Source organism: Ranitomeya variabilis, chromosome 3 (assembly GCF_051348905.1).
Source record: "Ranitomeya variabilis isolate aRanVar5 chromosome 3, aRanVar5.hap1, whole genome shotgun sequence".
In the NCBI taxonomy this organism is placed as follows: Eukaryota; Metazoa; Chordata; class Amphibia; order Anura; family Dendrobatidae; genus Ranitomeya; species Ranitomeya variabilis.
Window position 1 is genome coordinate 375,430,796 of NC_135234.1, and position 20,021 is coordinate 375,450,816.

Here is a 20,021-nt window from a genome sequence, read left to right on the forward strand (position 1 = left end):
TAGCAAAAGATTGCCGCAGGGAAGACATTTTCCAGAAACTCTGGAAGCTCTGTCGATGACAGTTCTGCGGTGTGCGTGTGTTCAAGCTGTGCACAACGCGTTTTGAATCTGCATAACCACACCCTCCATCCCCATTGTGACAGCACGTGAAGGTTCCGTGCGACAAAGCAAGCTCCATTTCCAGCTCCCTATTCCAAAAATCTATTTAATATATGGTCCCCAAATAGGGGACGTATCAGATAAGAACAGACACTACGCTTGATCTTGAGCCATTTGGCCGAGAAGCGATGATCAGAAATGGTTTGCCACTTGGGCCGCACCAAGGCCTACAACCGAAACCCACTGTGGAGACATAGCAAAAGATTGCCGCAGGGAAGACATTTTCCAAAAACTCTGGAAGCTCTGTAGATGACAGTTCTGCGGTGTGCGTGTGTTCAAGCTGTGCACAACGCGTTTTGAATCTGCATAACCACACCCTCCATCCCCATTGTGACAGCACGTGAAGGTTCCATGCGACAAAGCAAGCTCCATTTCCAGCTCCCTATTCCAAAAATCTATTTAATATATGGTCCCCAAATAGGGGACATATCAGATAAGAACAGACACTACGCTTGATCTTGAGCCATTTGGCCGAGAAGCGATGATCAGAAATGGTTTGCCACTTGGGCCGCACCAAGGCCTACAACCGAAACCCACTGTGGAGACATAGCAAAAGATTGCCGCAGGGAAGACATTTTCCAGAAACTCTGGAAGCTCTGTAGATGACAGTTCTGCGGTGTGCGTGTGTTCAAGCTGTGCACAACGCGTTTTGAATCTGCATAACCACACCCTCCATCCCCATTATGACAGCACGTGAAGGTTCCGTGCGACAAAGCAAGCTCCATTTCCAGCTCCCTATTCCAAAAATCCATTTAATATATGGTCCCCAAATAGGGGACGTATCAGATAAGAACAGACACTACGCTTGATCTTGAGCCATTTGGCCGAGAAGCGATGATCAGAAATGGTTTGCCACTTGGGCCGCACCAAGGCCTACAACCGAAACCCACTGTGGAGACAAGCTGTGCACAACGCGTTTTGAATCTGCATAACCACACCCTCCATCCCCATTGTGACAGCACGTGAAGGTTCCATGCGACAAAGCAAGCTCCATTTCCAGCTCCCTATTCCAAAAATCTATTTAATATATGGTCCCCAAATAGGGGACGTATCAGATAAGAACAGACACTACGCTTGATCTTGAGCCATTTGGCCGAGAAGCGATGATCAGAAATGGTTTGCCACTTGGGCCGCACCAAGGCCTACAACCGAAACCCACTGTGGAGACATAGCAAAAGATTGCCGCAGGGAAGACATTTTCCAGAAACTCTGGAAGCTCTGTAGATGACAGTTCTGCGGTGTGCGTGTGTTCAAGCTGTGCACAACGCGTTTTGAATCTGCATAACCACACCCTCCATCCCCATTGTGACAGCACGTGAAGGTTCCGTGCGACAAAGCAAGCTCCATTTCCAGCTCCCTATTCCAAAAATCTATTTAATATATGGTCCCCAAATAGGGGACGTATCAGATAAGAACAGACACTACGCTTGATCTTGAGCCATTTGGCCGAGAAGCGATGATCAGAAATGGTTCGCCATTTGGGCCGCACCAAGGCCTACAACCGAAACCCACTGTGGAGACATAGCAAAAGATTGCCGCAGGGAAGACATTTTCCAGAAACTCTGGAAGCTCTGTAGATGACAGTTCTGCGGTGTGCGTGTGTTCAAGCTGTGCACAACGCGTTTTGAATCTGCATAACCACACCCTCCATCCCCATTGTGACAGCACGTGAAGGTTCCGTGCGACAAAGCAAGCTCCATTTCCAGCATCCTATTCCAAAAATCCATTTAATATATGGTCCCCAAATAGGGGACGTATCAGATAAGAACAGACTCTACGCTTGATCTTGAGCCATTTGGCCGAGAAGCGATGATCAGAAATGATTTGCCACTTGGGCCGCACCAAGGCCTACAACCGAAACCCACTGTGGAGACTTAGCAAAAGATTGCCGCAGGGAAGACATTTTCCAGAAACTCTGAAAGCTCTGTAGATGACAGTTCTGCGGTGTGCGTGTGTTCAAGCTGTGCACAACGCGTTTCGAATCTGCATAACCACACCCTCCATCCCCATTGTGACAGCACGTGAAGGTTCCGTGTGACAAAGCAAGCTCCATTTCCAGCTCCCTATTCCAAAAATCCATTTAATATATGGTCCCCAAATAGGGGACGTATCAGATAAGAACAGACACTACGCTTGATCTTGAGCCATTTGGCCGAGAAGCGATGATCAGAAATGGTTTGCCACTTGGGCCGCACCAAGGCCTACAACCGAAACCCACTGTGGAGACATAGCAAAAGATTGCCGCAGGGAAGACATTTTCCAGAAACTCTGGAAGCTCTGTAGATGACAGTTCTGCGGTGTGCGTGTGTTCAAGCTGTGCACAACGCGTTTTGAATCTGCATAACCACACCCTCCATCCCCATTGTGACAGCACGTGAAGGTTCCGTGCGACGAAGCAAGCTCCATTTCCAGCTCCCTATTCCAAAAATCCATTTAATATATGGTCCCCAAATAGGGGACGTATCAGATAAGAACAGACACTACGCTTGATCTTGAGCCATTTGGCCGAGAAGCGATGATCAGAAATGGTTTGCCACTTGGGCCACACCAAGGCCTACAACCGAAACTAACTGTGGAGACATAGCAAAAGATTGCCGCAGGGAAGACATTTTCCAGAAACTCTGGAAGCTCTGTAGATGACAGTTCTGCGGTGTGCGTGTGTTCAAGCTGTGCACAACGCGTTTTGAATCTGCATAACCACACCCTCCATCCCCATTGTGACAGCACGTGAAGGTTCCGTGCGACAAAGCAAGCTCCATTTCCAGCTCCCTATTCCAAAAATCTATTTAATATATGGTCCCCAAATAGGGGACGTATCAGATAAGAACAGACACTACACTTGATCTTGAGCCATTTGGCCGAGAAGCGATGATCAGAAATGGTTTGCCACTTGGGCCGCACCAAGGCCTACAACCGAAACCCACTGTGGAGACATAGCAAAAGATTGCCGCAGGGAAGACATTTTCCAAAAACTCTGGAAGCTCTGTAGATGACAGTTCTGCGGTGTGCGTGTGTTCAAGCAGTGCACAACGCGTTTTGAATCTGCATAACCACACCCTCCATCCCCATTGTGACAGCACGTGAAGGTTCCGTGCGACAAAGCAAGCTCCATTTCCAGCATCCTATTCCAAAAATCCATTTAATATATGGTCCCCAAATAGGGGACGTATCAGATAAGAACAGACTCTACGCTTGATCTTGAGCCATTTGGCCGAGAAGCGATGATCAGAAATGATTTGCCACTTGGGCCGCACCAAGGCCTACAACCGAAACCCACTGTGGAGACTTAGCAAAAGATTGCCGCAGGGAAGACATTTTCCAGAAACTCTGGAAGCTCTGTAGATGACAGTTCTGCGGTGTGCGTGTGTTCAAGCTGTGCACAACGCGTTTCGAATCTGCATAACCACACCCTCCATCCCCATTGTGACAGCACGTGAAGGTTCCGTGTGACAAAGCAAGCTCCATTTCCAGCTCCCTATTCCAAAAATCCATTTAATATATGGTCCCCAAATAGGGGACGTATCAGATAAGAACAGACACTACGCTTGATCTTGAGCCATTTGGCCGAGAAGCGATGATCAGAAATGGTTTGCCACTTGGGCCGCACCAAGGCCTACAACCGAAACCCACTGTGGAGACATAGCAAAAGATTGCCGCAGGGAAGACATTTTCCAGAAACTCTGGAAGCTCTGTAGATGACAGTTCTGCGGTGTGCGTGTGTTCAAGCTGTGCACAACGCGTTTTGAATCTGCATAACCACACCCTCCATCCCCATTGTGACAGCACGTGAAGGTTCCGTGCGACGAAGCAAGCTCCATTTCCAGCTCCCTATTCCAAAAATCCATTTAATATATGGTCCCCAAATAGGGGATGTATCAGATAAGAACAGACACTACGCTTGATCTTGAGCCATTTGGCCGAGAAGCGATGATCAGAAATGGTTTGCCACTTGGGCCACACCAAGGCCTACAACCGAAACCCACTGTGGAGACATAGCAAAAGATTGCCGCAGGGAAGACATTTTCCAAAAACTCTGGAAGCTCTGTAGATGACAGTTCTGCGGTGTGCGTGTGTTCAAGCAGTGCACAACGCGTTTTGAATCTGCATAACCACACCCTCCATCCCCATTGTGACAGCACGTGAAGGTTCCGTGTGACAAAGCAAGCTCCATTTCCAGCTCCCTATTCCAAAAATCTATTTAATATATGGTCCCCAAATAGGGGACGTATCAGATAAGAACAGACACTACGCTTGATCTTGAGCCATTTGGCCGAGAAGCGATGATCAGAAATGGTTTGCCACTTGGGCCGCACCAAGGCCTACAACCGAAACCCACTGTGGAGACATAGCAAAAGATTGCCGCAGGGAAGACATTTTCCAGAAACTCTGGAAGCTCTGTCGATGACAGTTCTGCAGTGTGCGTGTGTTCAAGCTGTGCACAACGCGTTTTGAATCTGCATAACCACACCCTCCATCCCCATTGTGACAGCACGTGAAGGTTCCGTGTGACAAAGCAAGCTCCATTTCCAGCTCCCTATTCCAAAAATCCATTTAATATATGGTCCCCAAATAGGGGACGTATCAGATAAGAACAGACACTACGCTTGATCTTGAGCCATTTGGCCGAGAAGCGATGATCAGAAATGGTTTGCCACTTGGGCCGCACCAAGGCCTACAACCGAAACCCACTGTGGAGACATAGCAAAAGATTGCCGCAGGGAAGACATTTTCCAGAAACTCTGGAAGTTCTGTAGATGATAGTTCTGCGGTGTGCGTGTGTTCAAGCTGTGCACAACGCGTTTTGAATCTGCATAACCACACCCTCCATCCCCATTGTGACAGCACGTGAAGGTTCCGTGTGACAAAGCAAGCTCCATTTCCAGCTCCCTATTCCAAAAATCCATTTAATATATGGTCCCCAAATAGGGGACGTATCAGATAAGAACAGACACTACGCTTGATCTTGAGCCATTTGGCCGAGAAGCGATGATCAGAAATGGTTTGCCACTTGGGCCGCACCAAGGCCTACAACCGAAACCCACTGTGGAGACATAGCAAAAGATTGCCGCAGGGAAGACATTTTCCAGAAACTCTGGAAGTTCTGTAGATGATAGTTCTGCGGTGTGCGTGTGTTCAAGCTGTGCACAACGCGTTTTGAATCTGCATAACCACACCCTCCATCCCCATTGTGACAGCACGTGAAGGTTCCGTGCGACAAAGCAAGCTCCATTTCCAGCACCCTATTCCAAAAATCTATTTAATATATGGTCCCCAAATAGGGGACATATCAGATAAGAGCAGACACTACGCTTGATCTTGAGCCATTTGGCCAAGAAGCGATGATCAGAAATGGTTTGCCACTTGGGCCGCACCAAGGCCTACAACCGAAACCCACTGTGGAGACATAGCAAAAGATTGCCGCAGGGAAGACATTTTCCAGAAACTCTGGAAGCTCTGTCGATGACAGTTCTGCGGTGTGCGTGTGTTCAAGCTGTGCACAACGCGTTTTGAATCTGCATAACCACACCCTCCATCCCCATTGTGACAGCACGTGAAGGTTCCGTGCGACAAAGCAAGCTCCATTTCCAGCTCCCTATTCCAAAAATCCATTTAATATATGGTCCCCAAATAGGGGACGTATCAGATAAGAACAGACACTACGCTTGATCTTGAGCCATTTGGCCGAGAAGCGATGATCAGAAATGGTTTGCCACTTGGGCCGCACCAAGGCCTACAACCGAAACCCACTGTGGAGACATAGCAAAAGATTGCCGCAGGGAAGACATTTTCCAGAAACTCTGGAAGCTCTGTCGATGACAGTTCTGCGGTGTGCGTGTGTTCAAGCTGTGCACAACGCGTTTTGAATCTGCATAACCACACCCTCCATCCCCATTGTGACAGCACGTGAAGGTTCCGTGCGACAAAGCAAGCTCCATTTCCAGCTCCCTATTCCAAAAATCCATTTAATATATGGTCCCCAAATAGGGGACGTATCAGATAAGAACAGACACTACGCTTGATCTTGAGCCATTTGGCCGAGAAGCGATGATCAGAAATGGTTTGCCACTTGGGCCGCACCAAGGCCTACAACCGAAACCCACTGTGGAGACATAGCAAAAGATTGCCGCAGGGAAGACATTTTCCAGAAACTCTGGAAGCTCTGTCGATGACAGTTCTGCGGTGTGCGTGTGTTCAAGCTGTGCACAACGCGTTTTAAATCTGCATAACCACACCCTCCATCCCCATTGTGACAGCACGTGAAGGTTCCGTGCGACAAAGCAAGCTCCATTTCCAGCTCCCTATTCCAAAAATCTATTTAATATATGGTCCCCAAATAGGGGACGTATCAGATAAGAACAGACACTACGCTTGATCTTGAGCCATTTGGCCGAGAAGCGATGATCAGAAATGGTTTGCCACTTGGGCCGCACCAAGGCCTACAACCGAAACCCACTGTGGAGACATAGCAAAAGATTGCCGCAGGGAAGACATTTTCCAAAAACTCTGGAAGCTCTGTAGATGACAGTTCTGCGGTGTGCGTGTGTTCAAGCTGTGCACAACGCGTTTTGAATCTGCATAACCACACCCTCCATCCCCATTGTGACAGCACGTGAAGGTTCCGTGTGACAAAGCAAGCTCCATTTCCAGCTCCCTATTCCAAAAATCCATTTAATATATGGTCCCCAAATAGGGGACGTATCAGATAAGAACAGACACTACGCTTGATCTTGAGCCATTTGGCCGAGAAGCGATGATCAGAAATGGTTTGCCACTTGGGCCGCACCAAGGCCTAAAACCGAAACCCACTGTGGAGACATAGCAAAAGATTGCCGCAGGGAAGACATTTTCCAGAAACTCTGGAAGCTCTGTCGATGACAGTTCTGCGGTGTGCGTGTGTTCAAGCTGTGCACAACGCGTTTTGAATCTGCATAACCACACCCTCCATCCCCATTGTGACAGCACGTGAAGGTTCCGTGCGACAAAGCAAGCTCCATTTCCAGCTCCCTATTCCAAAAATCTATTTAATATATGGTCCCCAAATAGGGGACGTATCAGATAAGAACAGACACTACGCTTGATCTTGAGCCATTTGGCCGAGAAGCGATGATCAGAAATGGTTTGCCACTTGGGCCGCACCAAGGCCTACAACCGAAACCCACTGTGGAGACATAGCAAAAGATTGCCGCAGGGAAGACATTTTCCAGAAACTCTGGAAGCTCTGTCGATGACAGTTCTGCAGTGTGCGTGTGTTCAAGCTGTGCACAACGCGTTTTGAATCTGCATAACCACACCCTCCATCCCCATTGTGACAGCACGTGAAGGTTCCGTGTGACAAAGCAAGCTCCATTTCCAGCTCCCTATTCCAAAAATCCATTTAATATATGGTCCCCAAATAGGGGACGTATCAGATAAGAACAGACACTACGCTTGATCTTGAGCCATTTGGCCGAGAAGCGATGATCAGAAATGGTTTGCCACTTGGGCCGCACCAAGGCCTACAACCGAAACCCACTGTGGAGACATAGCAAAAGATTGCCGCAGGGAAGACATTTTCCAGAAACTCTGGAGGTTCTGTAGATGATAGTTCTGCGGTGTGCGTGTGTTCAAGCTGTGCACAACGCGTTTTGAATCTGCATAACCACACCCTCCATCCCCATTGTGACAGCACGTGAAGGTTCCGTGCGACAAAGCAAGCTCCATTTCCAGCTCCCTATTCCAAAAATCTATTTAATATATGGTCCCCAAATAGGGGACATATCAGATAAGAGCAGACACTACGCTTGATCTTGAGCCATTTGGCCAAGAAGCGATGATCAGAAATGGTTTGCCACTTGGGCCGCACCAAGGCCTACAACCGAAACCAACTGTGGAGACATAGCAAAAGATTGCCGCAGGGAAGACATTTTCCAGAAACTCTGGAAGCTCTGTCGATGACAGTTCTGCGGTGTGCGTGTGTTCAAGCTGTGCACAACGCGTTTTGAATCTGCATAACCACACCCTCCATCCCCATTGTGACAGCATGTGAAGGTTCCGTCCGACGAAGCAAGCTCCATTTCCAGCTCCGTTTTCCAAAAATCCATTTAATATATGGTCCCCAAATAGGGGACGTATCAGATAAGAACAGACACTACGCTTGATCTTGAGCCATTTGGCCGAGAAGCGATGATCAGAAATGGTTTGCCACTTAGGCCTCACCAAGGCCTACAACCGTAACCCACTGTGGAGACATAGCAAAAGATTGCCGCAGGGAAGACATTTTCCAGAAACCCTGGAAGCTCTGTAGATGACAGTTCTGCGGTGTGCGTGTGTTCAAGCTGTGCACAACGCATTTTGAATCTGCATAACCACACCCTCCATCCCCATTGTGACAGCACGTGAAGGTTCTGTGCGACAAAGCAAGCTCCATTTCCAGCTCCCTATTCCAAAAATCTATTTAATATATGGTCCCCAAATAGGGGACGTATCAGATAAGAACAGACACTACGCTTGATCTTGAGCCATTTGGCCGAGAAACGATGATCAGAAATGGTTTGCCACTTGGGCCGCACCAAGGCCTACAACCGAAACCCACTGTGGAGACATAGCAAAAGATTGCCACAGGGAAGACATTTTCCAGAAACTCTGGAAGCTTTGTCGATGACAGTTCTGCGGTGTGCGTGTGTTCAAGCTGTGCACAACGCGTTTTGAATCTGCATAATCACACCCTCCATCCCCATTGTGACAGCACGTGAAGGTTCCGTGTGACAAAGCAAGCTCCATTTCCAGCTCCCTATTCCAAAAATCCATTTAATATATGGTCCCCAAATAGGGGACGTATCCGAGAAGAACAGACACTACGCTTGATCTTGAGCCATTTGGCCGAGAAGCGATGATCAGAAATTGTTTGCCACTTGGGCCGCACCAAGGCCTACAACTGAAACCCACTGTGGAGACATAGCAAAAGATTGCCGCAGGGAAGACATTTTCCAGAAACTCTGGAAGCTCTGTAGATGACAGTTCTGCGGTGTGCGTGTGTTCAAGCTGTGCACAACGCGTTTTGAATCTGCATAACCACACCCTCCATCCCCATTGTGACAGCACGTGAAGGTTCCGTGCGACAAAGCAAGCTCCATTTCCAGCTCCCTATTCCAAAAATCCATTTAATATATGGTCCCCAAATAGGGGACGTATCAGATAAGAACAGACACTACGCTTGATCTTGAGCCATTTGGCCGAGAAGCGATGATCAGAAATGGTGTGCCACTTGGGCCGCACCAAGGCCTACAACCGAAACCCACTGTGGAGACATAGCAAAAGATTGCCGCAGGGAAGACATTTTCCAGAAACTCTGGAAGTTCTGTAGATGACAGTTCTGCGGTGTGCGTGTGTTCAAGCTGTGCACAACGCGTTTTGAATCTGCATAACCACACCCTCCATCCCCATTGTGACAGCACGTGAAGGTTCCGTGTGACAAAGCAAGCTCCATTTCCAGCTCCCTATTCCAAAAATCCATTTAATATATGGTCCCCAAATAGGGGACGTATCAGATAAGAACAGACACTACGCTTGATCTTGAGCCATTTGGCCGAGAAGCGATGATCAGAAATGGTTTGCCACTTGGGCCGCACCAAGGCCTACAACCGAAACCCACTGTGGAGACATAGCAAAAGATTGCCGCAGGGAAGACATTTTCCAGAAACTCTGGAAGCTCTGTAGATGACAGTTCTGCGGTGTGCGTGTGTTCAAGCTGTGCACAACGCGTTTTGAATCTGCATAACCACACCCTCCATCCCCATTGTGACAGCACGTGAAGGTTCCGTGCGACGAAGCAAGCTCCATTTCCAGCTCCCTATTCCAAAAATCCATTTAATATATGGTCCCCAAATAGGGGACGTATCAGATAAGAACAGACACTACGCTTGATCTTGAGCCATTTGGCCGAGAAACGATGATCAGAAATGGTTTGCCACTTGGGCCGCACCAAGGCCTACAACCGAAACCCACTGTGGAGACATAGCAAAAGATTGCCGCAGGGAAGACATTTTCCAGAAACTCTGGAAGCTTTGTCGATGACAGTTCTGCGGTGTGCGTGTGTTCAAGCTGTGCACAACGCGTTTTGAATCTGCATAATCACACCCTCCATCCCCATTGTGACAGCACGTGAAGGTTCCGTGTGACAAAGCAAGCTCCATTTCCAGCTCCCTATTCCAAAAATCCATTTAATATATGGTCCCCAAATAGGGGACGTATCCGAGAAGAACAGACACTACGCTTGATCTTGAGCCATTTGGCCGAGAAGCGATGATCAGAAATTGTTTGCCACTTGGGCCGCACCAAGGCCTACAACTGAAACCCACTGTGGAGACATAGCAAAAGATTGCCGCAGGGAAGACATTTTCCAGAAACTCTGGAAGCTCTGTAGATGACAGTTCTGCGGTGTGCGTGTGTTCAAGCTGTGCACAACGCGTTTTGAATCTGCATAACCACACCCTCCATCCCCATTGTGACAGCACGTGAAGGTTCCGTGCGACAAAGCAAGCTCCATTTCCAGCTCCCTATTCCAAAAATCCATTTAATATATGGTCCCCAAATAGGGGACGTATCAGATAAGAACAGACACTACGCTTGATCTTGAGCCATTTGGCCGAGAAGCGATGATCAGAAATGGTGTGCCACTTGGGCCGCACCAAGGCCTACAACCGAAACCCACTGTGGAGACATAGCAAAAGATTGCCGCAGGGAAGACATTTTCCAGAAACTCTGGAAGTTCTGTAGATGACAGTTCTGCGGTGTGCGTGTGTTCAAGCTGTGCACAACGCGTTTTGAATCTGCATAACCACACCCTCCATCCCCATTGTGACAGCACGTGAAGGTTCCGTGTGACAAAGCAAGCTCCATTTCCAGCTCCCTATTCCAAAAATCCATTTAATATATGGTCCCCAAATAGGGGACGTATCAGATAAGAACAGACACTACGCTTGATCTTGAGCCATTTGGCCGAGAAGCGATGATCAGAAATGGTTTGCCACTTGGGCCGCACCAAGGCCTACAACCGAAACCCACTGTGGAGACATAGCAAAAGATTGCCGCAGGGAAGACATTTTCCAGAAACTCTGGAAGCTCTGTAGATGACAGTTCTGCGGTGTGCGTGTGTTCAAGCTGTGCACAACGCGTTTTGAATCTGCATAACCACACCCTCCATCCCCATTGTGACAGCACGTGAAGGTTCCGTGCGACGAAGCAAGCTCCATTTCCAGCTCCCTATTCCAAAAATCCATTTAATATATGGTCCCCAAATAGGGGACGTATCAGATAAGAACAGACACTACGCTTGATCTTGAGCCATTTGGCCGAGAAGCGATGATCAGAAATGGTTTGCCACTTGGGCCACACCAAGGCCTACAACCGAAACTAACTGTGGAGACATAGCAAAAGATTGCCGCAGGGAAGACATTTTCCAGAAACTCTGGAAGCTCTGTAGATGACAGTTCTGCGGTGTGCGTGTGTTCAAGCTGTGCACAACGCGTTTTGAATCTGCATAACCACACCCTCCATCCCCATTGTGACAGCACGTGAAGGTTCCGTGCGACAAAGCAAGCTCCATTTCCAGCTCCCTATTCCAAAAATCTATTTAATATATGGTCCCCAAATAGGGGACGTATCAGATAAGAACAGACACTACACTTGATCTTGAGCCATTTGGCCGAGAAGCGATGATCAGAAATGGTTTGCCACTTGGGCCGCACCAAGGCCTACAACCGAAACCCACTGTGGAGACATAGCAAAAGATTGCCGCAGGGAAGACATTTTCCAAAAACTCTGGAAGCTCTGTAGATGACAGTTCTGCGGTGTGCGTGTGTTCAAGCAGTGCACAACGCGTTTTGAATCTGCATAACCACACCCTCCATCCCCATTGTGACAGCACGTGAAGGTTCCGTGCGACAAAGCAAGCTCCATTTCCAGCATCCTATTCCAAAAATCCATTTAATATATGGTCCCCAAATAGGGGACGTATCAGATAAGAACAGACTCTACGCTTGATCTTGAGCCATTTGGCCGAGAAGCGATGATCAGAAATGATTTGCCACTTGGGCCGCACCAAGGCCTACAACCGAAACCCACTGTGGAGACTTAGCAAAAGATTGCCGCAGGGAAGACATTTTCCAGAAACTCTGGAAGCTCTGTAGATGACAGTTCTGCGGTGTGCGTGTGTTCAAGCTGTGCACAACGCGTTTCGAATCTGCATAACCACACCCTCCATCCCCATTGTGACAGCACGTGAAGGTTCCGTGTGACAAAGCAAGCTCCATTTCCAGCTCCCTATTCCAAAAATCCATTTAATATATGGTCCCCAAATAGGGGACGTATCAGATAAGAACAGACACTACGCTTGATCTTGAGCCATTTGGCCGAGAAGCGATGATCAGAAATGGTTTGCCACTTGGGCCGCACCAAGGCCTACAACCGAAACCCACTGTGGAGACATAGCAAAAGATTGCCGCAGGGAAGACATTTTCCAGAAACTCTGGAAGCTCTGTAGATGACAGTTCTGCGGTGTGCGTGTGTTCAAGCTGTGCACAACGCGTTTTGAATCTGCATAACCACACCCTCCATCCCCATTGTGACAGCACGTGAAGGTTCCGTGCGACGAAGCAAGCTCCATTTCCAGCTCCCTATTCCAAAAATCCATTTAATATATGGTCCCCAAATAGGGGATGTATCAGATAAGAACAGACACTACGCTTGATCTTGAGCCATTTGGCCGAGAAGCGATGATCAGAAATGGTTTGCCACTTGGGCCACACCAAGGCCTACAACCGAAACCCACTGTGGAGACATAGCAAAAGATTGCCGCAGGGAAGACATTTTCCAAAAACTCTGGAAGCTCTGTAGATGACAGTTCTGCGGTGTGCGTGTGTTCAAGCAGTGCACAACGCGTTTTGAATCTGCATAACCACACCCTCCATCCCCATTGTGACAGCACGTGAAGGTTCCGTGTGACAAAGCAAGCTCCATTTCCAGCTCCCTATTCCAAAAATCTATTTAATATATGGTCCCCAAATAGGGGACGTATCAGATAAGAACAGACACTACGCTTGATCTTGAGCCATTTGGCCGAGAAGCGATGATCAGAAATGGTTTGCCACTTGGGCCGCACCAAGGCCTACAACCGAAACCCACTGTGGAGACATAGCAAAAGATTGCCGCAGGGAAGACATTTTCCAGAAACTCTGGAAGCTCTGTCGATGACAGTTCTGCAGTGTGCGTGTGTTCAAGCTGTGCACAACGCGTTTTGAATCTGCATAACCACACCCTCCATCCCCATTGTGACAGCACGTGAAGGTTCCGTGTGACAAAGCAAGCTCCATTTCCAGCTCCCTATTCCAAAAATCCATTTAATATATGGTCCCCAAATAGGGGACGTATCAGATAAGAACAGACACTACGCTTGATCTTGAGCCATTTGGCCGAGAAGCGATGATCAGAAATGGTTTGCCACTTGGGCCGCACCAAGGCCTACAACCGAAACCCACTGTGGAGACATAGCAAAAGATTGCCGCAGGGAAGACATTTTCCAGAAACTCTGGAAGTTCTGTAGATGATAGTTCTGCGGTGTGCGTGTGTTCAAGCTGTGCACAACGCGTTTTGAATCTGCATAACCACACCCTCCATCCCCATTGTGACAGCACGTGAAGGTTCCGTGCGACAAAGCAAGCTCCATTTCCAGCACCCTATTCCAAAAATCTATTTAATATATGGTCCCCAAATAGGGGACATATCAGATAAGAGCAGACACTACGCTTGATCTTGAGCCATTTGGCCAAGAAGCGATGATCAGAAATGGTTTGCCACTTGGGCCGCACCAAGGCCTACAACCGAAACCCACTGTGGAGACATAGCAAAAGATTGCCGCAGGGAAGACATTTTCCAGAAACTCTGGAAGCTCTGTCGATGACAGTTCTGCGGTGTGCGTGTGTTCAAGCTGTGCACAACGCGTTTTGAATCTGCATAACCACACCCTCCATCCCCATTGTGACAGCACGTGAAGGTTCCGTGCGACAAAGCAAGCTCCATTTCCAGCTCCCTATTCCAAAAATCCATTTAATATATGGTCCCCAAATAGGGGACGTATCAGATAAGAACAGACACTACGCTTGATCTTGAGCCATTTGGCCGAGAAGCGATGATCAGAAATGGTTTGCCACTTGGGCCGCACCAAGGCCTACAACCGAAACCCACTGTGGAGACATAGCAAAAGATTGCCGCAGGGAAGACATTTTCCAGAAACTCTGGAAGCTCTGTCGATGACAGTTCTGCGGTGTGCGTGTGTTCAAGCTGTGCACAACGCGTTTTGAATCTGCATAACCACACCCTCCATCCCCATTGTGACAGCACGTGAAGGTTCCGTGCGACAAAGCAAGCTCCATTTCCAGCTCCCTATTCCAAAAATCCATTTAATATATGGTCCCCAAATAGGGGACGTATCAGATAAGAACAGACACTACGCTTGATCTTGAGCCATTTGGCCGAGAAGCGATGATCAGAAATGGTTTGCCACTTGGGCCGCACCAAGGCCTACAACCGAAACCCACTGTGGAGACATAGCAAAAGATTGCCGCAGGGAAGACATTTTCCAGAAACTCTGGAAGTTCTGTAGATGATAGTTCTGCGGTGTGCGTGTGTTCAAGCTGTGCACAACGCGTTTTGAATCTGCATAACCACACCCTCCATCCCCATTGTGACAGCACGTGAAGGTTCCGTGCGACAAAGCAAGCTCCATTTCCAGCACCCTATTCCAAAAATCTATTTAATATATGGTCCCCAAATAGGGGACATATCAGATAAGAGCAGACACTACGCTTGATCTTGAGCCATTTGGCCAAGAAGCGATGATCAGAAATGGTTTGCCACTTGGGCCGCACCAAGGCCTACAACCGAAACCCACTGTGGAGACATAGCAAAAGATTGCCGCAGGGAAGACATTTTCCAGAAACTCTGGAAGCTCTGTCGATGACAGTTCTGCGGTGTGCGTGTGTTCAAGCTGTGCACAACGCGTTTTGAATCTGCATAACCACACCCTCCATCCCCATTGTGACAGCACGTGAAGGTTCCGTGCGACAAAGCAAGCTCCATTTCCAGCTCCCTATTCCAAAAATCCATTTAATATATGGTCCCCAAATAGGGGACGTATCAGATAAGAACAGACACTACGCTTGATCTTGAGCCATTTGGCCGAGAAGCGATGATCAGAAATGGTTTGCCACTTGGGCCGCACCAAGGCCTACAACCGAAACCCACTGTGGAGACATAGCAAAAGATTGCCGCAGGGAAGACATTTTCCAGAAACTCTGGAAGCTCTGTCGATGACAGTTCTGCGGTGTGCGTGTGTTCAAGCTGTGCACAACGCGTTTTGAATCTGCATAACCACACCCTCCATCCCCATTGTGACAGCACGTGAAGGTTCCGTGCGACAAAGCAAGCTCCATTTCCAGCTCCCTATTCCAAAAATCCATTTAATATATGGTCCCCAAATAGGGGACGTATCAGATAAGAACAGACACTACGCTTGATCTTGAGCCATTTGGCCGAGAAGCGATGATCAGAAATGGTTTGCCACTTGGGCCGCACCAAGGCCTACAACCGAAACCCACTGTGGAGACATAGCAAAAGATTGCCGCAGGGAAGACATTTTCCAGAAACTCTGGAAGCTCTGTCGATGACAGTTCTGCGGTGTGCGTGTGTTCAAGCTGTGCACAACGCGTTTTAAATCTGCATAACCACACCCTCCATCCCCATTGTGACAGCACGTGAAGGTTCCGTGCGACAAAGCAAGCTCCATTTCCAGCTCCCTATTCCAAAAATCTATTTAATATATGGTCCCCAAATAGGGGACGTATCAGATAAGAACAGACACTACGCTTGATCTTGAGCCATTTGGCCGAGAAGCGATGATCAGAAATGGTTTGCCACTTGGGCCGCACCAAGGCCTACAACCGAAACCCACTGTGGAGACATAGCAAAAGATTGCCGCAGGGAAGACATTTTCCAAAAACTCTGGAAGCTCTGTAGATGACAGTTCTGCGGTGTGCGTGTGTTCAAGCTGTGCACAACGCGTTTTGAATCTGCATAACCACACCCTCCATCCCCATTGTGACAGCACGTGAAGGTTCCGTGTGACAAAGCAAGCTCCATTTCCAGCTCCCTATTCCAAAAATCCATTTAATATATGGTCCCCAAATAGGGGACGTATCAGATAAGAACAGACACTACGCTTGATCTTGAGCCATTTGGCCGAGAAGCGATGATCAGAAATGGTTTGCCACTTGGGCCGCACCAAGGCCTAAAACCGAAACCCACTGTGGAGACATAGCAAAAGATTGCCGCAGGGAAGACATTTTCCAGAAACTCTGGAAGCTCTGTCGATGACAGTTCTGCGGTGTGCGTGTGTTCAAGCTGTGCACAACGCGTTTTGAATCTGCATAACCACACCCTCCATCCCCATTGTGACAGCACGTGAAGGTTCCGTGCGACAAAGCAAGCTCCATTTCCAGCTCCCTATTCCAAAAATCTATTTAATATATGGTCCCCAAATAGGGGACGTATCAGATAAGAACAGACACTACGCTTGATCTTGAGCCATTTGGCCGAGAAGCGATGATCAGAAATGGTTTGCCACTTGGGCCGCACCAAGGCCTACAACCGAAACCCACTGTGGAGACATAGCAAAAGATTGCCGCAGGGAAGACATTTTCCAGAAACTCTGGAAGCTCTGTCGATGACAGTTCTGCAGTGTGCGTGTGTTCAAGCTGTGCACAACGCGTTTTGAATCTGCATAACCACACCCTCCATCCCCATTGTGACAGCACGTGAAGGTTCCGTGTGACAAAGCAAGCTCCATTTCCAGCTCCCTATTCCAAAAATCCATTTAATATATGGTCCCCAAATAGGGGACGTATCAGATAAGAACAGACACTACGCTTGATCTTGAGCCATTTGGCCGAGAAGCGATGATCAGAAATGGTTTGCCACTTGGGCCGCACCAAGGCCTACAACCGAAACCCACTGTGGAGACATAGCAAAAGATTGCCGCAGGGAAGACATTTTCCAGAAACTCTGGAGGTTCTGTAGATGATAGTTCTGCGGTGTGCGTGTGTTCAAGCTGTGCACAACGCGTTTTGAATCTGCATAACCACACCCTCCATCCCCATTGTGACAGCACGTGAAGGTTCCGTGCGACAAAGCAAGCTCCATTTCCAGCTCCCTATTCCAAAAATCTATTTAATATATGGTCCCCAAATAGGGGACATATCAGATAAGAGCAGACACTACGCTTGATCTTGAGCCATTTGGCCAAGAAGCGATGATCAGAAATGGTTTGCCACTTGGGCCGCACCAAGGCCTACAACCGAAACCCACTGTGGAGACATAGCAAAAGATTGCCGCAGGGAAGACATTTTCCAGAAACTCTGGAAGCTCTGTCGATGACAGTTCTGCGGTGTGCGTGTGTTCAAGCTGTGCACAACGCGTTTTGAATCTGCATAACCACACCCTCCATCCCCATTGTGACAGCATGTGAAGGTTCCGTCCGACGAAGCAAGCTCCATTTCCAGCTCCGTTTTCCAAAAATCCATTTAATATATGGTCCCCAAATAGGGGACGTATCAGATAAGAACAGACACTACGCTTGATCTTGAGCCATTTGGCCGAGAAGCGATGATCAGAAATGGTTTGCCACTTAGGCCTCACCAAGGCCTACAACCGTAACCCACTGTGGAGACATAGCAAAAGATTGCCGCAGGGAAGACATTTTCCAGAAACCCTGGAAGCTCTGTAGATGACAGTTCTGCGGTGTGCGTGTGTTCAAGCTGTGCACAACGCATTTTGAATCTGCATAACCACACCCTCCATCCCCATTGTGACAGCACGTGAAGGTTCTGTGCGACAAAGCAAGCTCCATTTCCAGCTCCCTATTCCAAAAATCTATTTAATATATGGTCCCCAAATAGGGGACGTATCAGATAAGAACAGACACTACGCTTGATCTTGAGCCATTTGGCCGAGAAACGATGATCAGAAATGGTTTGCCACTTGGGCCGCACCAAGGCCTACAACCGAAACCCACTGTGGAGACATAGCAAAAGATTGCCGCAGGGAAGACATTTTCCAGAAACTCTGGAAGCTTTGTCGATGACAGTTCTGCGGTGTGCGTGTGTTCAAGCTGTGCACAACGCGTTTTGAATCTGCATAATCACACCCTCCATCCCCATTGTGACAGCACGTGAAGGTTCCGTGTGACAAAGCAAGCTCCATTTCCAGCTCCCTATTCCAAAAATCCATTTAATATATGGTCCCCAAATAGGGGACGTATCCGAGAAGAACAGACACTACGCTTGATCTTGAGCCATTTGGCCGAGAAGCGATGATCAGAAATTGTTTGCCACTTGGGCCGCACCAAGGCCTACAACTGAAACCCACTGTGGAGACATAGCAAAAGATTGCCGCAAGGAAGACATTTTCCAGAAACTCTGGAAGCTCTGTAGATGACAGTTCTGCGGTGTGCGTGTGTTCAAGCTGTGCACAACGCGTTTTGAATCTGCATAACCACACCCTCCATCCCCATTGTGACAGCACGTGAAGGTTCCGTGCGACAAAGCAAGCTCCATTTCCAGCTCCCTATTCCAAAAATCCATTTAATATATGGTCCCCAAATAGGGGACGTATCAGATAAGAACAGACACTACGCTTGATCTTGAGCCATTTGGCCGAGAAGCGATGATCAGAAATGGTGTGCCACTTGGGCCGCACCAAGGCCTACAACCGAAACCCACTGTGGAGACATAGCAAAAGATTGCCGCAGGGAAGACATTTTCCAGAAACTCTGGAAGTTCTGTAGATGACAGTTCTGCGGTGTGCGTGTGTTCAAGCTGTGCACAACGCGTTTTGAATCTGCATAACCACACCCTCCATCCCCATTGTGACAGCAAGTGAAGGTTCCGTGCGACAAAGCAAGCTCCATTTCCAGTTCCCTATTCCAAAAATCTATTTAATATATGGTCCCCAAATAGGGTACGTATCAGATAAGAACAGACACTACGCTTGATCTTGAGCCATTTGGCCGAGAAGCGATGATCAGAAATGGTTTGCCACTTGGGTTGCACCAAGGCCTACAACCGAAACCCACTGTGGAGACATAGCAAAAGATTGCCGCAGGGAAGACATTTTCCAGAAACTCTGGAAGCTCTGTAGATGACAGTTCTGCGGTGTGCGTGTGTTCAAGCTGTGCACAACGCGTTTTGAATCTGCATAACCACACCCTCCATCCCCATTGTGACAGCACGTGAAGGTTCCGTGCGACAAAGCAAGCTCCATTTCCAGCTCCCTATTCCAAAAATCCATTTAATATATGGTCCCCAAATAGGGGACGTATCAGATAAGAACAGACTCTACGCTTGATCTTGAGCCATTTGGCCGAGAAGCGATGATCAGAAATGGTTTGCCACTTGGGCCGCACCAAGGCCTACAACCGAAACCCACTGTGGAGACATAGCAAAAGATTGCCGCAGGGAAGACATTTTCCAGAAACTTTGGAAGCTCTGTAGATGACAGTTCTGCGGTGTGCGTGTGTTCAAGCTGTATACAACGCGTTTCGAATCTGCATAACCACACCCTCCATCCCCATTGTGACAGCACGTGAAGGTTCCGTGCGACAAAGCAAGCTCCATTGCCAGCTCCCTATTCCAAAAATCCATTTAATATATGGTCCCCAAATAGGGGACGTATCAGATAAGAACAGACTCTACGCTTGATCTTGAGCCATTTGGCCGAGAAGCGATGATCAGAAATGGTTTGCCATTTGGGCCGCACCAAGGCCTACAACCGAA

At 48.3% G+C, this 20,021-nt stretch overlaps 57 pseudogenes; all 57 read right to left on the reverse strand.

The window, feature by feature from the left end:
* Positions 1 to 113: 113 nt before the first annotated feature.
* Positions 114 to 289, reverse strand: LOC143759594 (U2 spliceosomal RNA; annotated as a pseudogene).
* A 177-nt stretch (positions 290 to 466) lies between these two features.
* LOC143760755 (U2 spliceosomal RNA) lies at positions 467 to 642 on the reverse strand (annotated as a pseudogene).
* A 177-nt stretch (positions 643 to 819) lies between these two features.
* On the reverse strand, positions 820 to 995 carry LOC143760496 (U2 spliceosomal RNA; annotated as a pseudogene).
* A 93-nt stretch (positions 996 to 1,088) lies between these two features.
* LOC143761256 (U2 spliceosomal RNA) lies at positions 1,089 to 1,264 on the reverse strand (annotated as a pseudogene).
* Positions 1,265 to 1,441: 177 nt separating this feature from the next.
* LOC143759595 (U2 spliceosomal RNA) lies at positions 1,442 to 1,617 on the reverse strand (annotated as a pseudogene).
* A 177-nt stretch (positions 1,618 to 1,794) lies between these two features.
* On the reverse strand, positions 1,795 to 1,970 carry LOC143761769 (U2 spliceosomal RNA; annotated as a pseudogene).
* Positions 1,971 to 2,147: 177 nt separating this feature from the next.
* LOC143760794 (U2 spliceosomal RNA) lies at positions 2,148 to 2,323 on the reverse strand (annotated as a pseudogene).
* A 177-nt stretch (positions 2,324 to 2,500) lies between these two features.
* LOC143763149 (U2 spliceosomal RNA) lies at positions 2,501 to 2,676 on the reverse strand (annotated as a pseudogene).
* Positions 2,677 to 2,853: 177 nt separating this feature from the next.
* LOC143760465 (U2 spliceosomal RNA) lies at positions 2,854 to 3,029 on the reverse strand (annotated as a pseudogene).
* A 177-nt stretch (positions 3,030 to 3,206) lies between these two features.
* Positions 3,207 to 3,382, reverse strand: LOC143761770 (U2 spliceosomal RNA; annotated as a pseudogene).
* A 177-nt stretch (positions 3,383 to 3,559) lies between these two features.
* LOC143760795 (U2 spliceosomal RNA) lies at positions 3,560 to 3,735 on the reverse strand (annotated as a pseudogene).
* A 177-nt stretch (positions 3,736 to 3,912) lies between these two features.
* On the reverse strand, positions 3,913 to 4,088 carry LOC143760695 (U2 spliceosomal RNA; annotated as a pseudogene).
* A 177-nt stretch (positions 4,089 to 4,265) lies between these two features.
* LOC143760644 (U2 spliceosomal RNA) lies at positions 4,266 to 4,441 on the reverse strand (annotated as a pseudogene).
* Positions 4,442 to 4,618: 177 nt separating this feature from the next.
* On the reverse strand, positions 4,619 to 4,794 carry LOC143760796 (U2 spliceosomal RNA; annotated as a pseudogene).
* A 177-nt stretch (positions 4,795 to 4,971) lies between these two features.
* LOC143760797 (U2 spliceosomal RNA) lies at positions 4,972 to 5,147 on the reverse strand (annotated as a pseudogene).
* Positions 5,148 to 5,324: 177 nt separating this feature from the next.
* LOC143760458 (U2 spliceosomal RNA) lies at positions 5,325 to 5,500 on the reverse strand (annotated as a pseudogene).
* A 177-nt stretch (positions 5,501 to 5,677) lies between these two features.
* On the reverse strand, positions 5,678 to 5,853 carry LOC143759921 (U2 spliceosomal RNA; annotated as a pseudogene).
* A 177-nt stretch (positions 5,854 to 6,030) lies between these two features.
* Positions 6,031 to 6,206, reverse strand: LOC143759923 (U2 spliceosomal RNA; annotated as a pseudogene).
* Positions 6,207 to 6,383: 177 nt separating this feature from the next.
* Positions 6,384 to 6,559, reverse strand: LOC143759596 (U2 spliceosomal RNA; annotated as a pseudogene).
* A 177-nt stretch (positions 6,560 to 6,736) lies between these two features.
* On the reverse strand, positions 6,737 to 6,912 carry LOC143760798 (U2 spliceosomal RNA; annotated as a pseudogene).
* A 177-nt stretch (positions 6,913 to 7,089) lies between these two features.
* LOC143759597 (U2 spliceosomal RNA) lies at positions 7,090 to 7,265 on the reverse strand (annotated as a pseudogene).
* Positions 7,266 to 7,442: 177 nt separating this feature from the next.
* LOC143760799 (U2 spliceosomal RNA) lies at positions 7,443 to 7,618 on the reverse strand (annotated as a pseudogene).
* A 177-nt stretch (positions 7,619 to 7,795) lies between these two features.
* Positions 7,796 to 7,971, reverse strand: LOC143761940 (U2 spliceosomal RNA; annotated as a pseudogene).
* Positions 7,972 to 8,146: 175 nt separating this feature from the next.
* Positions 8,147 to 8,324, reverse strand: LOC143759457 (U2 spliceosomal RNA; annotated as a pseudogene).
* Positions 8,325 to 8,501: 177 nt separating this feature from the next.
* LOC143760568 (U2 spliceosomal RNA) lies at positions 8,502 to 8,677 on the reverse strand (annotated as a pseudogene).
* Positions 8,678 to 8,851: 174 nt separating this feature from the next.
* LOC143762609 (U2 spliceosomal RNA) lies at positions 8,852 to 9,030 on the reverse strand (annotated as a pseudogene).
* A 177-nt stretch (positions 9,031 to 9,207) lies between these two features.
* Positions 9,208 to 9,383, reverse strand: LOC143759924 (U2 spliceosomal RNA; annotated as a pseudogene).
* Positions 9,384 to 9,560: 177 nt separating this feature from the next.
* LOC143760800 (U2 spliceosomal RNA) lies at positions 9,561 to 9,736 on the reverse strand (annotated as a pseudogene).
* Positions 9,737 to 9,913: 177 nt separating this feature from the next.
* Positions 9,914 to 10,089, reverse strand: LOC143759800 (U2 spliceosomal RNA; annotated as a pseudogene).
* A 174-nt stretch (positions 10,090 to 10,263) lies between these two features.
* On the reverse strand, positions 10,264 to 10,442 carry LOC143762610 (U2 spliceosomal RNA; annotated as a pseudogene).
* A 177-nt stretch (positions 10,443 to 10,619) lies between these two features.
* LOC143759925 (U2 spliceosomal RNA) lies at positions 10,620 to 10,795 on the reverse strand (annotated as a pseudogene).
* A 177-nt stretch (positions 10,796 to 10,972) lies between these two features.
* On the reverse strand, positions 10,973 to 11,148 carry LOC143760802 (U2 spliceosomal RNA; annotated as a pseudogene).
* A 177-nt stretch (positions 11,149 to 11,325) lies between these two features.
* Positions 11,326 to 11,501, reverse strand: LOC143763160 (U2 spliceosomal RNA; annotated as a pseudogene).
* A 177-nt stretch (positions 11,502 to 11,678) lies between these two features.
* Positions 11,679 to 11,854, reverse strand: LOC143760477 (U2 spliceosomal RNA; annotated as a pseudogene).
* Positions 11,855 to 12,031: 177 nt separating this feature from the next.
* Positions 12,032 to 12,207, reverse strand: LOC143761771 (U2 spliceosomal RNA; annotated as a pseudogene).
* A 177-nt stretch (positions 12,208 to 12,384) lies between these two features.
* Positions 12,385 to 12,560, reverse strand: LOC143760803 (U2 spliceosomal RNA; annotated as a pseudogene).
* Positions 12,561 to 12,737: 177 nt separating this feature from the next.
* On the reverse strand, positions 12,738 to 12,913 carry LOC143760696 (U2 spliceosomal RNA; annotated as a pseudogene).
* Positions 12,914 to 13,090: 177 nt separating this feature from the next.
* Positions 13,091 to 13,266, reverse strand: LOC143760645 (U2 spliceosomal RNA; annotated as a pseudogene).
* Positions 13,267 to 13,443: 177 nt separating this feature from the next.
* On the reverse strand, positions 13,444 to 13,619 carry LOC143760804 (U2 spliceosomal RNA; annotated as a pseudogene).
* Positions 13,620 to 13,796: 177 nt separating this feature from the next.
* LOC143760459 (U2 spliceosomal RNA) lies at positions 13,797 to 13,972 on the reverse strand (annotated as a pseudogene).
* A 177-nt stretch (positions 13,973 to 14,149) lies between these two features.
* Positions 14,150 to 14,325, reverse strand: LOC143759926 (U2 spliceosomal RNA; annotated as a pseudogene).
* A 177-nt stretch (positions 14,326 to 14,502) lies between these two features.
* Positions 14,503 to 14,678, reverse strand: LOC143759927 (U2 spliceosomal RNA; annotated as a pseudogene).
* Positions 14,679 to 14,855: 177 nt separating this feature from the next.
* On the reverse strand, positions 14,856 to 15,031 carry LOC143760460 (U2 spliceosomal RNA; annotated as a pseudogene).
* A 177-nt stretch (positions 15,032 to 15,208) lies between these two features.
* LOC143759930 (U2 spliceosomal RNA) lies at positions 15,209 to 15,384 on the reverse strand (annotated as a pseudogene).
* Positions 15,385 to 15,561: 177 nt separating this feature from the next.
* Positions 15,562 to 15,737, reverse strand: LOC143759931 (U2 spliceosomal RNA; annotated as a pseudogene).
* Positions 15,738 to 15,914: 177 nt separating this feature from the next.
* Positions 15,915 to 16,090, reverse strand: LOC143759599 (U2 spliceosomal RNA; annotated as a pseudogene).
* A 177-nt stretch (positions 16,091 to 16,267) lies between these two features.
* LOC143760806 (U2 spliceosomal RNA) lies at positions 16,268 to 16,443 on the reverse strand (annotated as a pseudogene).
* Positions 16,444 to 16,620: 177 nt separating this feature from the next.
* Positions 16,621 to 16,796, reverse strand: LOC143759600 (U2 spliceosomal RNA; annotated as a pseudogene).
* Positions 16,797 to 16,973: 177 nt separating this feature from the next.
* LOC143760807 (U2 spliceosomal RNA) lies at positions 16,974 to 17,149 on the reverse strand (annotated as a pseudogene).
* Positions 17,150 to 17,326: 177 nt separating this feature from the next.
* On the reverse strand, positions 17,327 to 17,502 carry LOC143761941 (U2 spliceosomal RNA; annotated as a pseudogene).
* A 175-nt stretch (positions 17,503 to 17,677) lies between these two features.
* LOC143759458 (U2 spliceosomal RNA) lies at positions 17,678 to 17,855 on the reverse strand (annotated as a pseudogene).
* A 177-nt stretch (positions 17,856 to 18,032) lies between these two features.
* On the reverse strand, positions 18,033 to 18,208 carry LOC143760569 (U2 spliceosomal RNA; annotated as a pseudogene).
* Positions 18,209 to 18,382: 174 nt separating this feature from the next.
* On the reverse strand, positions 18,383 to 18,561 carry LOC143762611 (U2 spliceosomal RNA; annotated as a pseudogene).
* A 177-nt stretch (positions 18,562 to 18,738) lies between these two features.
* Positions 18,739 to 18,914, reverse strand: LOC143759932 (U2 spliceosomal RNA; annotated as a pseudogene).
* Positions 18,915 to 19,090: 176 nt separating this feature from the next.
* On the reverse strand, positions 19,091 to 19,267 carry LOC143762209 (U2 spliceosomal RNA; annotated as a pseudogene).
* Positions 19,268 to 19,444: 177 nt separating this feature from the next.
* Positions 19,445 to 19,620, reverse strand: LOC143761550 (U2 spliceosomal RNA; annotated as a pseudogene).
* Positions 19,621 to 19,797: 177 nt separating this feature from the next.
* On the reverse strand, positions 19,798 to 19,973 carry LOC143762057 (U2 spliceosomal RNA; annotated as a pseudogene).
* Between the last annotated feature and the right edge of the window lie 48 nt (positions 19,974 to 20,021).